We start from the raw sequence: 17,563 nt of genomic DNA, 5'->3' as shown, positions 1-17,563 counted from the left end.
TGTCCCTTCTTGACAAATGCTTGTTTACATGTTGGAATTTCACACATGGATTCTGCCAGTTGACAAAGGACGTTCTGGGTGCGAATCTGCGCCAAAGACTGTGGCATGAGGCTGCAGATTTTGATGCCATTTCAGGCAGCGTTAACTGCGGTAATTTCTGCAGCGATTTCACCACATGAACCGACCCTCAGGGTGCCTTCACACCGGCGATACAAATCAGGCAATGCGAGAGCGAGTGAAAACATAGAATTATTAGACCCATGCTTTTCAATGGTTTCATTCACATCCACGATGTTGCGAGATTTGAAAAATCGCAGCAAGTCCTATCTTTCAACGTTTTACTTGTTATCGCCCATGTCTCCCGATGGAGCCTCTGTTCTATCGTATGAGCTTGCAATTTTCATGCAATACGTTTTTAACATTAGAAACTCCTACTGTCTTTTGCGCGATATTAAAAAAAAAAAAAAAAAAAAAAGACATATTACAATCTAAGGGTTTGTTCACACAGCTGAATTACTGTAGATTTTCTACAGGGGAAAAGAATCCACAAGAAATCCGCACAAAACCGCAATCCAAATACGAACAATTTTTCACGGATTGGCTATTGATTTCACCCAGTCAATTAAAGGGGTGAAATCTGCTGCAACTCAGCAACAAAACCCATCAGCTGCACGTGAGCGTAAATATATTTAGTCAATCAATGAAACTGAACATTTTTATGCAACGTAACCCTGTGCACTAAAATAGCACCCAGGACACCCAACAACTGGCAGAGCCTGTATCAAACCCGCAGTACAAGCCTTACAAGCTGGATGGGCAGGGGCACTCCCTCACACCCACAGTGACCCGCAGGTGTCACATGGTAGAGTCTCACCTCCAGGTGCAGAGTACTGACTGATAAACTGACGGAGAATAAAACTGTAATACAGTCAGCAACCTGTAACATAATACATGCAAAACCACCTACCTGGTCTGCAGAGCAGGAGGGTCCACAGAACTCCTAGGTGTGATCCTCAACCTGATCCTGGTCACTGCTTGGTTGAGGAACCCTTATGTTGTGATTTGACTTCCTAGTGCACAGGATACAAGAGGGCAGCACTGCCAAACCTGAGAGTGTGTTCCTGTAATCACACCCACAGAGCCTGCACAGGTGAGGTGTATCTTAAAGAGACAACCCACAGCCAATACCGCCCGATGCATAAACACCTGTACAACTCCATTTTTTATACACACACACACATTATATATATATATATATTCACACACGGTATGGGACATATTAAAATCCATGCTGCAAGCTATCGCTCCCTTCTCAATAACAAGAAAGTGTGTGCAGATTAACTATTATTAACTTCATAAGAATACAACTACTAAAATACCGTCCCACCAATGTACAAGAATATAACTACTATAATACTGCTCCTATGTACAAGAATATAACTACTATAATACTGCCTCCTATGTACAAGAATATAACTACTATAATACTGCCCCTATGTACAAGAATATAACTACTATAATACTGCCCCCTATGTACAAGAATATAACTACTATAATACTGCACCCTATGTACAAGAATATAACTACTATAATACTGCTCCTATGTACAAGAATATAACTAATATAATCCTGCTCCTATGTACAAGAATATAACTACTATAATACTGCCCCCTATGTACAAGAATATAACTACTATAATACTGTCCCCAATGTACAAGAATATAACTACTATAATACTGCCTCCTATGTACAAGAATATAACTACTATAATACTGCCCCCTACGTACAAGAATATACAGTAACTCCTATAATACTGCCCCCTATGTACAAGAATATAACTACTATAATACTGTCCCCAATGTACAAGAATATAACTACTATAATACTGCCACCTATGTACAAGAATATAACTACTATAATACTGTCCCCAATGTACAAGAATATAACTACTATAATACTGCCTCCTATGTACAAGAATATAACTACTATAATACTGCCCCCAATGTACAAGAATATAACTACTATAATACTGCTCGTATGTACAAGAATATAACTACTATAATACTGCCCCCTATATACAAGAATATAACTACTATAATACTGCCCCCTATGTACAGGAATATAACTACAATAATACTGCCCCCAATGTACAAGAATATAACTACTATAATACTGCCCCTATGTACAAGAATATAACTACTATAATACTGCCTCCTATGTACAAGAATATAACTGCTATAATACTGCCCCCTATGTAGAAGAATATAACTACTATAATACTGCCTCCTATGTACAAGAAGATAACTACTATAATATTGGCCCTATGTACAAGAATATAACTACTATAATACTGCCCCTATGTACAAGAATATAACTACTATAATACTGCCTCCTATGTTCAAGAATATAACTACTATAATACTGCCCCTATGTACAAGAATATAACTACTATAATACTACCACATATGTACAAGAATATAGCTACTATAATACTGCCCCCTATGTACAAGAATATAACTACTATAATACTGCCCCCTATGTACAAGAATATAACTACTATAATACTGCTCCCTATGTACAAGAATATAACTACTATAATACTGCTCGCTATGTACACTAATATAACTACTATAATGCTGCTCGTTTGTACAAGAATATAACTACTATAATACTGTTCCCCTATGTACAAGAATATAACTACTATAATACTGCTCCTATGTACAAGAATATAACTACTATAATACTGCCCCCAATGTACAAGAATATAACTACTATAATACTGCCCCCTATGTACAAGAATATAACTACTATAATACTGCTCCCTATGTACAAGAATATAACTACTATAATACTGCTCCCTATGTACACTAATATAACTACTATAATACTGCCCCCTATGTACAAGAATATAACTACTATAATACTGCCCCCAATGTACAAGAATATAACTACTATAATACTGCCCCCTGTGTACAAGAATATAACTACAGAGTGGCAGGATAGTAACCTCCATAATCTTTATCCACATACAGTGCCAGCATGGTGACAATGAAAAGTATCTTGTTGTTTTTACCACATGTCACCTCACGCTTTATTGTGCACCAAGAAGTAACCTCTGGCTGATTCTATAGAGCCTCGGTCTAAAACAGGCAGCTGACAACTGAAGACAATACTGGTAAAGAAAAACAGGTTCATCTTAGAGTTTTACGGGTTTATGCAGCTAAGATACAGGTTTCGTCAACAGAGATCTCACACGGCCTGCAGGGGAATGACGAGCAACGTTTTGGTTTTCAATAGATTGAACATTGTGAATATTGTTATAGCGGGCACAGCTTCTGGAAGATTTCTGATACAGGGATCTAAATGCCCTACATAGACCTAAGGTCCATTTAGACGGGATGAATGTCGAGCAAACCATGCCCGACACCCGTCCCCGCATACACTCGCTACTGTGCTGTTGCTGCACGGGAGCTAGTATTGCTGGCTCTCTCACAGAGCAGCCAGCAGGGGGGCAGGGAGGCTGCAGGAGAAACATGAGTGTCCATAGAAATCGCAGCATGCTCCGTTTTAGTGCGGATTCTGTGCGGACGACTTCCATTAAAGTCAATGGAAGTCGTTCGATCTGCGGCCCGTCTGCAATTGAATTGTGGACGGGCCGCAGATTCCGTGGCAAGGCAGGAAAAATAAACCAAAACTCTACTGCGCATATGCGTCAATGCACTGGCCGGCACTTCTGCACACATCCGCAGTAGGGAAGAATGAAGACCCGGACAGGTACGCAGGGTCACTGACTGTGGGCAGGGTCAGATTCCGCTGTGGGACAAGCGGTATTTGACCCGCCTATGGACATGAGGCCATACACATACGTGAAAATAAGATTCTTACTGCCTACAGCCACCACTAGAGGGAGCTCAGGAGCTGACTGAGTAGTGTTATACAACCTACTTAATGTATGCAGTAAGCACCAGGGCTCCTTATTGGTGGCGGCAGGCAGATAGAATTTTTTCATGTAACTATGTCTATATCAGAAAACTAGAGCTGAAGCGTCTGATATTTGTCCTGTGTAAAAAATAAACAAAACTAAAAATTGTGGCAGAAATTATTTTTTACAGCAAATTTTATGTTGTGCATAATGTTTTCTGGGGGGTCTGTTACCGATATGGACACTAATGGGGGTATTATTACAACTGGGGCCACTGAAGGGGGTCACTATTACTAATGGGGCCACTGGAATACATACATTGTGATAGGCCACGTCCTAGCCACACCCCCTTTTACTTTGGTTGGTATTTTTCAGTGACATATGTGACATCCCTAGCCATCATGTGTATGCATTATGTAACTACACTCACTCATCATCACCATAGCATCTACAGGAAGGCCCACGGAAAAGTACCCTACACAACACTCTAATGAAAGCTGTCCTCTTAAGAAAATCGGTCTTTGTTGTCCATCGCAACCAATCACAGCACAGCTTTCATTTCCTATACTGCAAAGGTAAAATGAAGGCTGCAGTGTGATCGTTTGCTAAGAGCAGTGAAGATTTTCTTTTAGACACTTTTCATAAAAGTGCAATGCTGGGCTAATTTTCCATGGCCGACCCTGTACAGCGAACTTCATGCTCCACATCATATAGATTGCAGTCGCCTCCTGGCTTTCTACCACTATCACATATTTAGCTGTGTGCATTCTTCATCAAGGACAGTGGAAAAGCCGGATAACACAAACAGGGCTGTAATTGCAGTAACATTGGGTGTCACCCAGCTTTCCTAGAGAAGAGTTGACAGGAAAAGCGCGACTCAAGCGCTTATATCCATTGGAGACTGCGCCATGTCAGAGGAAACAGTTCACGGTAATTCGCTGTACTACACCCCCAAATGTGAAGATAAAACCGAATACACAAAAGAATCCCAGATTTCATTACACAAAGAGTCAGCACTGGTGAAAAAAGCAATTTACATAGAGAGAGGACTGTACCCCAAGTGTCAGTGTGTCATTGTCCTGTACCCCAAGTGTCAGTGTGTCAATATTCTGTACCCCAAGTGTCAGTGTGTCATTGTCCTGTACCCCAAGTGTCAGTGTGTCATTGTCCTGTACCCCAAGTGTCAGTGTGTCAATATTCTGTACCCCAAGTGTCAGTGTGTTATTATTCTGTACCCCAAATATCATTGTGTCACTGCCCTGTACCCCAAGTGTCAGTGTGTCAATATTCTGTAGCCCAAATATCATTGTGTCATTGCCCTGTACCCCAAGTATCATCGTGTCACTGCCCTGTACCCCAAGTGTCAGTGTGTCAATATTCTGCACCTGAAGTGTCAGTGTGTCATTATTCTGTACCCCAAGTGTCAGTGTGTCAATATTCTGCACCCCAAGTGTCAGTGTGTTATTATTCTGTACCCCAAGTGTCAGTGTGTTATTATTCTGTACCCCAAATATCATTGTGTCACTGCCCTGTACCCCAAGTGTCAGTGTGTTATTATTCTGTACCCCAAATATCATTGTGTCACTGCCCTGTACCCCAAGTATCAGTGTGTTATTATTCTGTACCTCAAATATCATTGTCACTGCCCTGTACCCCAAGTGTCCGTGTGTCATTATTCTGTACCCCAAATATCATTCTGTCACTGCCCTGTACCACAAGTGTCAGTGTGTTATTATTCTATACCTCAAGTATCATCATGTCACTGCCCTGTACCCCAAGTGTCAGTGTGTCAATTTTCTGCACCCCAAGTGTCAGTGTGTCATTATTCTGTACCACTGGCGTAACTATAGAGGATGCAGGGGATGCGGTTGCACCCGGGCCCAGGAGCCTTAGGGGGCCCATAAGTCCTCTCTTCTCCATATAGATATCCCAGTACCATGAATAAAGCATTGTAGTTGGGGGCCCTGTTACAGGTTTTGCATTGGGGCCCAGGGGCTTCAAGTTACGTTCTGTACCCCAAGTATCATCGTGTCACTGCCCTGTACCCCAGTTGGCTATAGTTCTGTTACCCCGAGTATCACTGTGTGTTATGAAAAAATTCTATTCCTGTATCCGCCTCCAGTCTGTCATGGAAGTATGATACATTACTTTTGCTTATCCTGTGATGAAAGTCAGAGATTATCACATTTGCATATCCTGTCCAGCCAGTTCCTCTATATTCATTAGTTCATTGGTACATACTGAATAGAGGTCTTTGATCCCATCCTCCCTTTTTGTTAGGGTCCTTTTACATGGGACAACCTGTCGGGCGCAGATACCCAACAGGTCATTCCAGCGATGATCGTGCCTGTACTTTCACACAGCCAGGATCATCACTCAGTGAATGGAGGTGGAGCGGGCGGGGATCGTTGCATGCAGAAACTGAACGAATGAGAAGTGAACAAATTATTGTTCATCGTTCAGTCAGGGCATGCATTCACACTGAACGATAATCATAGAATGGTAGAGTTGGAAGGGACCTCCAGGGTCATCGGGTCCAACCCCCTCTTCAATGCAGGATCACCAAATCATCCCAGACAGATATTTGTTCAGCCTTTGTTTGAACACTTCCACTGAAGAAGAGCTCACCACCTCCCGTGGTAACCTGTTCCACTCATTGATCACGCTCACAGTCAGAAAGTTTCTTTCTAATATCTAATCTGTGCCTCCTCCCTTTCAGATTCATCCCATTGCTTCTAGTCTTTCCTTGTGCAAATGAGAATAGGGCTGATCCCTCTGCAGTGTGACGGCCCTTCAGATATTTGTGGACGGCTATTAAGTCTCCTCTCAGCCTTCTTTTTTGCAAGCTAGACATTCCCAGGTCCTTTAACCGGTCCTCATAGGACATGATTTGCAGACCGTACAGATTCTTGTTAGATGCAGAAATCTGGATGACTTACTGGCCCGTGTAAAAGGGCCCTTACAGTACTGGATACGTCATTAACATTGGTGTGGTCTCCTTGTCCCCTGCTAAGGACCTTACCAGTGGTCACAGGAGATTCTGATGGGTGGATTCCTGCTCATTGTCTAAAACCAGTTCTGTTGTTTTGGGGTAAACCAGCAGCCAGGATCCTGAAAAGAATTTTTAAAGTGACCCATGCCACTGCCATAGCTGGGGGGCAGCCTCCCTGGCTCCAATGTCAGCAAAGACATGAAGGCGTTTACAGTTCAAAGGAAATATTATAATTTAAGATTCTCCTGGAATAATCTATATTCTGGGTACCGTCAGTTATATGGTTGTGCTCAGGGAATCCAGACGCTTTTCAAACGGCTGAATCATTGAACACTGGAAACCCCCAAAACGCAATATCTTCTCAACCAATTATGATATGACACCCATGTTTGGTGTATATAGAACAAAAAAAGTTTGGTACGGTGTTAGTCAGGAGAACAAAGTGTGATTGTTCTCAGTAAGAGAAACCAAGTAATCTTGTAGATGTAATACCTTTTAATGGCTAACAAAAATACATGATGTAATAGCGAGCTTTCTAACCTACGCAGGCTTCTTCCTCAGGCTTATCCTAAAATCACACCTTCTGGTACCACCAGCGCTTTTGGGTTTATCCTGCAGCCCCAAGAGTGATGTCTTACTCAGCCTGACTGATGAAGGGGCTTACCCCTGGATAATTGTATGTCGAAAGTCTGTCGGAATTCATTGGAGAACAGTGCCTAAACACCAGTATTGTCTCTCCACTCACTCCCATTAACCACCAATTGGTGGATCTATCTGGTTGGCATCGCCTCCCTAGTAAAAAACTGTTTCATACACGTTCACACTTTTCTCTCTTCAGCTCTTTGAGGTTTCTGGACCCTGGGGATCTAACCCAGACTAGGTTTGCTGCACCCCTTTCCTACCTCCATGCATGTACTCAGGCTACCCTTATCACATTGTCAGGAGGAGGGTTATGGGTCTGGCTGAGACATAGCGAGAGGACACCACGGACCAAAGATAAATTGTCAGATTATCAGCGGGCTTTACGTGTATACAAGGAACCATCTATCCCCCAATGTCTCCTCTTGCAAACCAGCTTCGCACTGATCTACTCCGTAGGAACTGGTATTTGTATTTTTTATGTCTTTGAGTTTCATTATCCCTTGTACATACTTTATGTTCCTTCCTTTGCATATTACCTTGTTGTTTATACTTTTTGTAAGCACTGTTATTTTTTGTAATAAAGTCTTAACTAGAGATGAGCTCTCCGCTCTCCCCCGCCGGCACCTGAATCTTTAGAGACGAGCGGGCAGGTACTCGCATAAGGCACTACTCACTCGAGTAGTTTGCCTTAGCGAGTACACTCGCTCATCTCTAGTCTTAACCTTTATTAGTCAGTTCTGGCGCTCTATACAGACCCCATAGGGCCCGATAAGTGTGGACATTTTGGCTGCTGGAGAGCCGGGAGGGTCCATATCTAGCCAATAAGCAGAATCCAGGTAGCTGACTGGTCTCACAGTAAATCATTCAGAGGTGGCAATCAGTAATTTGGGGGCACATAGGACCTTGTTGGGGTATGGCCTATGTCCCATCAAGCACCAATGGCAGGATTCTGAGAGTGGAAATAAGCCAGCCCCCGTGGATCTCAGGTTCTGTAATAGATATGAGTCAGTACATGTCTCTCCTCCAAACAGCACCCCCAACCACTGATTCAGGGGTCTTCATTGATGTGGCTTTTTGGCTGCTGATTTAACCCTACACAGACATTTCACAGATGTCTCAGCAACAGACCACCCAGTCTGACCCTCCGTTTCCGCTATTGCTTGCAGCTAAGTGTTCTTGAATATGCAGCTTTACAGCATCAATTCCCGGAGGGTCTAATAGTTCAAATGATATTAGTGGTTGAGAGGTGCTGTTGTGCGGCTCGATTCAGTCAGTCAGAGTGACGTCTCCAGTTCTCAGGTTTACAGATTGGCTTTTTTTGCTGTGCTGATAACCTGTAGTAACATTCTCCACCGGGCCAAGGTTGTTCTGGAACTGAAGGGCAAAGTTTGTATGTCTCTGCATGTAATGTACTATGATCGGTAATATAAGCTCTTATTATATATGTGTAATATGGAGAACTTATTAAGGGTATGTTCACATTCCACGTTAATCCCGCCTCTAAAATCTGCATCGATGGGCAAAATCTGCATGCGTAATTTTGAAGGAGATGTGATGCGGAAACTAAAAAGAAGCGACATACCACTTCTTGATAGAAGAAGCGAACAGAGGGTTCCTGTTTCTAAATTCCGCACGCAGATTTTGACCATTGATAGGGCAAATTCCATATGCAGATCTACGCAAATACCTGCATCAAAAACATGCGGATCTTAGAGGTGGAATTTGCATGTGTTTTTTCCACTGTTAATTCTGCTGTGTAAACAAACACTTAAAGGGGTTGTCCCGCGGCAGCAAGTGGGTCTATACACTTCTGTATGGCCATAATAATGCACTTTGTAATGTACATTGTGCATTAATTATGAGCCATACAGAAGTTATAAAAAGTTTTTCACTTACCTGCTCCATTGCTGGCGTCCTCGTCTCCATGGTTGCCGTCTAATTTTCGCCGTCTAATGGCCAAATTAGACGCGCTTGCGCAGTCCGGGTCTTCTTCTCTTCTCAATGGGGCTCCGTGTAGCTCCGTGTAGCTCCGCCCCGTCACGTGCCGATTCCAGCCAATCAGGAGGCTGGAATCGGCAATGGACCGCACAGAAGAGCTGCGGTCCACGGAGGAAGAAGATCCCGGCGGCCATCTTCAACCGGTAAGTATAGAAGTCACCGGAGCGCGGGGATTCAGGTAAGCGCTGTGCTGTTTTTTTTTTTAAGTCCCTGCATCGGGGTTGTCTCGCGCCGAACGGGGGGGGGGGGGGGGGTTGAAAAAAAACAAAACCCGTTTCGGCGCGGGACAACCCCTTTAATAGTGTAACTGTTTGCGCACAGACATCACAGAGGCCTCATCATCATCTTCAGAAAAAACTGTGCAGCCTGTGAGTTCTTCTCCCATCCACCCATACAGAAAGCCTGTGAGCCCTGCTTCACCCACTCACGTATAAGGCCTAATGCCCATGGCCGGATTTCCGCCGCGTAAAACGCAGCGGAAATCGCGGCGTTTTACTGCAGCTATTAGGTTCTATTAAACCTAATAGCTCAATGTACATGCTGCAGAATTCCACCCCGGAATTCCGCAGCATGAAATTACTCAAAGCATGTCGTATTTGCCGCGGATATACGCACGGAGGGCTTCCATTGTAGTCAATAGAAGCCGCCGGTCACGCTATACTTCCTCTGTAGCACAGCGGAAGTATAGAGTGAATACGCGCCCCGCCCACTGCTGAGCGCGTCATATGACACTGCCGGCGCGTCATGCACTGTACTGGGCATGTGCACCGGAGTGTCATGCGGGACTTCGCGCTGCGGATCCGGAGGTAAGTATGGGGTCTTTGAGGAGGTGCCGTGACGGACTCTGCTGCTGCTGCGGTATTCCGCTTGCGGAGCCCGTCATGGCCGTGTGCATAAGGCCTTAGGAAAACCTGTGAGCCCTGCTTCACCCACTCACCTATAAGGAAACCTGTGAGCCCTGCTTCACCCACTCACCTATAAGGAAACCTGTGAGCCCTGCTTCACCCACTCACCTATAAGGAAAGCCTGTGAGCCCTGCTTCACCCACTCACCTATAAGGAAACCTGTGAGCCCTGCTTCACCCACTCACCTATAAGGAAAGCCTGTGAGCCCTGCTTCACCCACTCACCTATAAGGAAAGTCTGTGAGCCCTGCTTCACCCACTCACCTATAAGGAAAGCCTGTGAGCCCTGCTTCACCCACTCACCTATAAGGAAAGCCTGTGAGCCCTGCTTCACCCACTCACCTATAAGGAAAGCCTGTGAGCCCTGCTTCACCCACTCACCTATAAGGAAAGCCTGTGAGCCCTGCTTCACCCACTCACCTATAAGGAAAGCCTGTGAGCCCTGCTTCACCCACTCACCTATAAGGAAACCTGTGAGCCCTGCCTCCACTACCTGTAAAGGAGACCACGACAAGGACTTTTGGAGCACATAACCACCCCTTTCCAGCAGCCTATATTTTTTAAAGTAAAACTCCCAGTGCAGTAACTGCTGACTGATATCACATTATATTGTATCATGTTCTACTTTGTGTTACAGCGTGTTATCTGATGTTGCGCTGGTTATAGGAATGTATATGATAAATACACTCATTGTAAAAAGATCAAGCACCCAGAAGGAGTTGTTGGAATGGAATGAAACTTTCTCTGTGTGATTGTAAGATTAATTGAAGTAAGTGATTACAGTATCAGAGCAAAAGGATCATTTATTCTAGAAAAAAGGAGGCTCTAGTACCCTGTTGTACTGCCTCTACCTTGGATACAAGATGCGATACAGGTGGGCATGGAGGCTCTAGTACTCTGTTGTACCGCCTCTAGCTTGGATACAAGATGTGATACAGGTGGGCATGGAGGCTCTAGTACCCTGTTGTACCGCCTCTAGCTTGGATACAAGATGTGATACAGGTGGGCATGGAGGCTCTAGTACTCTGTTGTACCGCCCCTAGCTTGGATACAAGATGTGATACAGGTGGACATGGAGGCTCTAGTACCCTGTTGTATCGCCTCTAGCTTGGATACAAGATGTGATACAGGTGGGCATGGAGGCTCTAGTACCCTGGTGCACCGCCTCTAGCTTGGATACAAGATGTGATACAGGTGGGCATGGAGGCTCTAGTACCCTGGTGCACCGCCTCTAGCTTGCATACAAGATGTATATATTGTAGGGGTGCGCTACAGAGGATGGCCTGTAGGGGGCAACAGACAGTCAGTCTGTTGCCTGAGGCAAAGAGGAGAAACACTCACAGGTATGTAAGGAGGATAAAAACGTGTGTTCTTGCTGCAGTGGCAGAGAGTATTTGGCTGAGAGAGCCAGTGAGACAGCTCAGTGGAGCTGAGAGGGCTGCTAGCCCAGTGTCTGGCGCAGACCAAGAAGGTTGACAGGGTGACGCCCCTAACCTCAACACCCGAGAGGTGGATGTGTGTCTGGAAGGACACTTGGAGGGCTCTGGCCCTGGAATACTCCTGTTGTAAGCAGAGAGAGACGCTGTCCCAGCAGGACGCTTGGAGAAGCCTGCCCTTGGACTAGTGTCTGGAGAGAATACAGACTTAAGGACCAGCTGCGCTCTGGACATCCATAGGTCTGTGCAAACCAACGGACTTATTATTGTTTCCTCAGGCTGAGGATTTACTTGCTCCCCCTGTGGACTGTGAAGGGACTTTAAAAAGGACTTTGTTGTTGCAAACGTTTATTATTATTTCTCTGGAGACCCAGTCGTTTATGTTTCTGCTAAAGATTGTATGAATAAAGTAACCAAGAAGCGAAAGTGACCAGTTGGCGTGCTCTTTAACCCCCGTGTTGTCACAATATAACAATTTATATATACGCACACTATATATGTATATCTATATATAATAAATATATACACTATCTATCTATCTATCTATCTATCTATCTATCTATCTATCTATCTATCTATCTATCTATCTATCTATCTATCTACACACACACACACAAACACACCCAGGGGCCCAGACCACTTCTCAGTGTGATAGCAGCAGGACAGCCAGATGCAGCAGCCTCCATTCATCACAGTGCTCAACTCCTTGACGGCCTGTGTGGTTCCTTCCCTCCTCCTATGCACTGTGTCAGCTTCCTCTCAGGCTGGCTGCACTGCCTGCCGTGTGATTGGTGCAGACAGAGCGACCAGCTGTTAATGCACTGAATGTACATATGTATATTGTGGATATATATATAGTGAGACACTGAACAGATCAGCTAAAGTCAGAACCTTTTACCCGGTGACAGAGTGTTAGTATTGATGCCCACTGTAGAAAGCAAGTTTTTGGCTAAGTGGCAAGGTCCATACGAGGTAATTGAGCAGGTGGGAGAAGTCAATTACAAAGCGTACCAGCCTGGCTGGAGAAAGCCCAAGCAGATATACCATGTGAATCTACTCAAACCCTTGAAAGATAGAGAATCCCTGTCAGCTGCAAGTGTGCTGAGTCGTGATGTTTTGGTTAAACCTCTGAGATCTAGCCCTGGTGAGAAAGAACTAGGAGTGTGTATCTCAGAGACCCTGTCTAAGGTACAAAGGCAGGAATCAGAAGAGTTTGTGCACAGAAACTCTGATGTATTTTCAGAAGTACCGGGGCGTACTTCAATCATTAAGCATGACATTCTTACTAAGCCTCAGGTGAGGGTCCGTCAAAAACCATACAGGGTGCCCGAGGCTCGTAGACAGGCCATATCAGAAGAGGTTAAAAAGATGTTGGACCTTGGGGTTATTGAGGAATCAAAGAGTGATTGGTCAAGTCCCATTGTCCCAATTACAAAACCAGATGGCACACTAAGGTTCTGCAATGACTTCCGGAAGTTGAACGAGGTGTCAAAGTTTGACTCCTACCCGATGCTACGTGTTGACGAGCTGATAGAGAGACTGGGATGTGCTGGGTTTTTTACCATGTTAGATTTGACTAAAGGGTATTGGCAGGTGCCGCTCACTGACGAAGCCAAGGAGAAGACTGCTTTTGTTACCCCTGAGGGTCTGTTTCAATATGTCTGTCTCCCTTTTGAGATACATGGGGCACCTGCCACTTTCCAAAGGTTAATGGATGTGGTCTTAAAACCCCATCGTAGATATGCGTCCGCATACCTGGATGATATTATTATTTTCAGTGAGGATTGGAAAAGTCACTTGCCAAAAGTACAGGCTGTAATTAACTTCCTCAGGGCTGCAGGCCTGACCGCAAACCCTAAAAAGTGTGCGTTGTCATAGGCAGGGGTGTCATAAAGCCTTAGGTGAATAAAGTAGAGGCCATCCAGTGACCAAGAAGCAAGTGAGAGTGCTTCTGGATATTGTGGGATACTACCGCAGGGTCATCCCTAATTTTACCACTATTGCAGCGCCCCTGACAGATCTAACCAAGGGAGGTAGATCCGTCATGGTAAAGTGGGATGAAGAGGGCGAACAGGTGTTCCAAAAGCTGAAGTCAGTCCTTTGCAGAGAGCCAGTCCTAATTACTCCTGACTTCACCAAAGTGTTTGTAGTACAGACAGATACTTCCGATGTGGGTTTGGGAGCTGCTCTTTCCGAAGAGGTTGGAGGTGAAGAGCACCCAGTTACCTATCTGAGTAGGAAGCTTACACCCAAAGAGAAAAGCTACAGCATCATTGAACTTAAGTGTCTAGCAGTAGAGTGGGCTCTAGAGTCTCTGAGGTACTACCTGCTAGGTCTTCACTTCAGGTTAGTGATGGAGCACTCCTCTCTCACCTGAATGAGCCAGGCTAAGGACGAAACGTACAGGTGACAAGGTGGTTTCTCTCTCTACAGAACTACAAGTTTACCATAGAGCACAGAGCTGGCAAGCTAAAGGGGAAAGGCTTACGCGTTGTCCAGAACCCACTGTTTGGTGGCTAAAGGTGTTCATCCCCACAGGTTCAAACAGAGGGAGAGGGTATGTGAGACACTGAAGGGGTTAATAATAGACGGTCATGGGTTAATAATAGACGGAATGTTCCACCTTGATTCAGATGTTACGCACAGTGGATATGAAGGGAGTTCATGTCTCGCTATGTGAGACACAGGAAAAAACCAGGGGTGACGTGATTTGCAGCAAAGTTAGTTGCTGGAGATGTTTTTATAAAAACATGTTTGGGCCTGTTTTTTTTTTTTTTGAAATGGATGGCAGGCTTGGTAGTGGGGCTGTCCATTCCACCTCCTCCTCTCCAGGTCTTATTATGGGGGACTAGCTCCCCAGGTGTAGAGGCTGGGTAATTAACCCAGTCCATAAAGTCTGCAGCTATGCAGACTGGGAGGAGACTGGGTGCAGCTAGATGCTGGAAGCTCCTGGTCTCATGGGACGCTCTATCCCTGACCCAGGGAAGCAACTGGACTGTGTGGCTTTTCGTGCGGCTGCAGCAAGTCGTATGTATAGATAGGGAAGAACTCTGTATAGTAAGTGCTGGATAAACAGGATCTTTGTTTAAGCCTAAGGCTGTATTTAGTTTATTTTATGCTTTCTAATACACAGGCCAAGCCTGTATGGACTTTATCTGCTGTTGTGGTCTCGGACTGCCGCTCACACTGCAAGCCTGCGCTCTACCTGAGCTAACTATCCCACAAAAATTTATATATATATATATATATATATATATATATATATATATATATAGTCACAAAGTCCTCCAGGGGGTGGGACGGCAAAGACACTCTGGACTCCAAACGTGCAAAATCTTACTTCAGTTTTTATTATGCTCCAGGCAACAAAGGAAATGCAACACAAAAAAAACTCCATTCAGGAAACAAAATGCAATGCTGCACCACGCAGGGTGCTTAGGTAAATTCCTCCTCAGGCTGTTAGATTGCATGTCTCTCCTCAGGCTGTCAGGCAGTGACTCTGTGGGAGCTGCAGCCTTGTTTGCTACATTAATGGGGTCAGTGCCTACAGCTGAGCTACCTGGGAACTAGGGTGAAGTTGTGGACTGGACCGCCACCCTGTCAAGACTAAGAGCCTGGGAGGGAGATGTACTCCATCCACAACTTCACCCTTTAACTGCTTACAATATATATATATATATATATATATACATACAAAAAAGTATTGTTTGGAAAAAAAAAAAAAATTATATATATATATATATATACACACACCCCGGAGCCCAGGCCACTTCTCCGTGTGATAGCAGTAGGACAGCCAGACACAGCAGCCTCCGTTCATCACTGTGCTCAGCTCCCTGCCGGCCTGTGTGGGTCCTTCCCTCCTCCTTCTATGCACAGTGTCAGCTTCCTCTCAGGCTGGCTGCACTGCCTGCCATGTGATTGATGCAGACAGAGCGACCAGCTGTTAATGCACTGAATGTGCATATGTATATGGCGGAGGGCAGCCTCTGCGCCCCCTCAGCTTAGGCTCCACTGTGACCCCTGACGGTATGCCTATGGTTCAGACACACAGGGGCCTGTATCGATGCTGCCGCCTGTCTCTAGATGGTGGATAACTAAACTATTAGAACTGCTCGTACTTGTCGGATAATGTGATGATCCTCTCTACCGGTGGTCTGTCGGGGGGTCTTGAGCCCGGTCACCTTGTGTGCCCTCACACATCCACTGGTCCCAACACCTCCTAACAGTCTGGTCAGAACGTCCGGTGGGGGGCAATTCCCCGATACGACCATCCAGCTTCTCACATCCCAATAATGCGCCCCTCTCAGACTCTGGTAACGGGGGGAAATCTCTTCTCTGTGTCACAGAGGCGTCTTGTGGTCAACAAGATCCACACAAGCGGAAGAAGAGGTCACTGCACACAAGGAGCCTCCGAGAGCCTCTTATAGAGTCTCAGGTGTTAGGACCGTTCATCTAGTCATGCCACAACTCTAATCATTTGTTGATCTGCCTGAGATGGAACTGCACGTTTTTCCGCAAAGCGACATCTCATTCTAGGGGGTTTTTTTGTTTGTTTTTTTAACAAAGCATGTAATATGTATTTTATTATAGACACTGTACTATATATGTGAATTGCTGAATTTATGTGCATGTTTCTTTAAGTTGATAACACTGTGTAGTGGTGGGCACACAAGTTGGCTGGGGTCACTTGTGCAGTACATTCAGACACTACAGCGTTGGGTGACACAGCTTGCAGGTTATAAATAGAAGGAGCTCAGAGGGCCTCGTGGTCAGACGCTTCTAGGGCCGTGAGGAAGATCAGCGATTGGTGTTGGGACCCTGAGATCCAACAGAGCTACCTATGGCTATACCTGCTGTAATTGGGCTAGTTAGAACCTGTAGCGATTGGGCTTGGGAGCGAGTGCTGATATTAGAAAGCCCTGATACCTGCAAGTGGGTTCAGACCCCTCCCAGCACACAACCTGTGCTGACCATAGCAAGGGCGAGTAGAGAACCAGACACCCTGATTAAGTCTTCGCGACGGCCTAGGTCCAAATAGAGAAGAAAAGAAGATCATTTATTTCTATGGCACAATGTAGTATAATTTATTTCTGGTGGCTCAGTGTAAATTGCTATTCATTTTTGATGGCACAGTGTATTATAATTTATTTCTGGGGGCACAGTGTAGTATATAATTTAGACAGTAGTGGAGTATAAGTTATTTGGGGGGCACAATGTATTAGACTTCTGTGGGCACAGTGTGTATTATAATTTATCTCTGGGGCACAGCAAGCAGCAGTATTTTCGAGTTACACTTTGTGGTTATTTTCAGAGGAGCCAAAGACTCATAAGGGGCTGCAAACAGAGGCAAGAATTAGCTGGAAGAAGTCATGAAGGTCTGGAGCTGATAGAAAAGAAAAGGAGGGAGTCCAGAGAATGTCACATGTGAGTTACTCAGTGATATTGTGTATTCTGTCATCTACTTTGCTATGCTACACCCCTCAGCATGTCCTTACTATGTTATGGTCAGACTGGGAGTTGTAGATTCACATGGTAAAAACTTCTATAACACATGATGGGTTACCAATAATGTTTTGTTGTATTAAGTATATTAAAGCGTTATTAGTAACCTGGGAATGTAACATGACTTGACAGCACTGTCTTTTTGTTCTTTTGCTCTTCCCCTT

At 44.8% G+C, this 17,563-nt stretch overlaps 1 protein-coding gene across 2 annotated transcripts in view; it reads right to left on the bottom strand.

The window, feature by feature from the left end:
• The window catches only part of GRAMD1C (GRAM domain containing 1C), an 87,506-nt gene that overhangs the window by 29,823 nt on the left and 40,120 nt on the right, over positions 1-17,563 (bottom strand). The gene's annotated exons all lie outside the window — the stretch shown is intronic.

This window comes from Eleutherodactylus coqui, chromosome 4, assembly GCF_035609145.1.
Source record: "Eleutherodactylus coqui strain aEleCoq1 chromosome 4, aEleCoq1.hap1, whole genome shotgun sequence".
Lineage (NCBI taxonomy): Eukaryota > Metazoa > Chordata > Amphibia > Anura > Eleutherodactylidae > Eleutherodactylus > Eleutherodactylus coqui.
This window is presented reverse-complemented; position numbering and strand designations above follow the sequence as displayed.